We start from the raw sequence: 958 nt of genomic DNA, 5'->3' as shown, positions 1-958 counted from the left end.
CCACATCCGCATGGCTGCTAGGGAACACACGTGCATCGATCAGCTGTATATATATGGTGGTTAGTGCATGTTTAGAGCGCTCGGTGGACGCCCACCGGAACCCATCTGCGGCCACAGATAGGACCGGGGCAGTACGAGGTGTGACACGAATAACCTGAACGTTGCCTACTCTTACTTCTTCTTCTTCCTAGCGGTATCTTGGGAGGTATTTATAGCGAACACCAACCTCTCAGCAATCTCATCCTAATCCTGCTGAAGAGGACCCTCTGCGTACACACGTACAGAAGTCATCACCGACTTCACCGAGAGTTCTTGTTGACCATTAGCTTGTGGTCGATAGCTCAGCGTAGCGCGAGACCTTGACTGCATCATTTCAGCAAAAAGCCTGGAAGACTTCGCGCATGATGTGCGGGTCGCGGTCATGTCTGATCAAGGATGGTGCACCAAATCGTCGGTACACACATTCCTCAAACACCTGTTCCACACCGAGTGCCGATATGTCGGACATAGTCTTGTCGATGACGAACTCAGTGAATGACCACTGGAATAGTAGCAGTGCCGTGTTGCCTCTCCGAGTCTTCGACAGCGGTATTACGAAATCCATAGAGACGATCTGGAACGAACGTTTGGCCAACACGTTGCCAGGTGAATATCCCCGCAGCTGCGGACGGCTCTTACTTGAACTGCAGTCTGGACATGACCTCACATGCTTCTCCACGTCTGCGTATATACCAATCCAGTAACAGTCGGACTTCACACGTTGGAATGTTCGGACGACTCCTTGGTGGCCGCCCTCTAGCGAGTCGTGACAGTTCTGCAACACTTCTTGAAGCATCGTAGTTGGTACTACTAGCCGCAGCTTGGTCTCTTCTTGCCAACCATGTTGTACCGTCGGCTTAAACCCCAGGTAGTGAAGCACACCGTAGCGACGATCAAGCCGGAGGTCAAGCGAGTGTTC

The sequence above is a fragment of the Phytophthora parasitica genome, assembly GCF_000247585.1.
Source record: "Phytophthora parasitica INRA-310 unplaced genomic scaffold supercont2.57, whole genome shotgun sequence".
NCBI lineage: Eukaryota > Oomycota > Peronosporomycetes > Peronosporales > Peronosporaceae > Phytophthora > Phytophthora nicotianae.
This window is presented reverse-complemented; position numbering follows the sequence as displayed.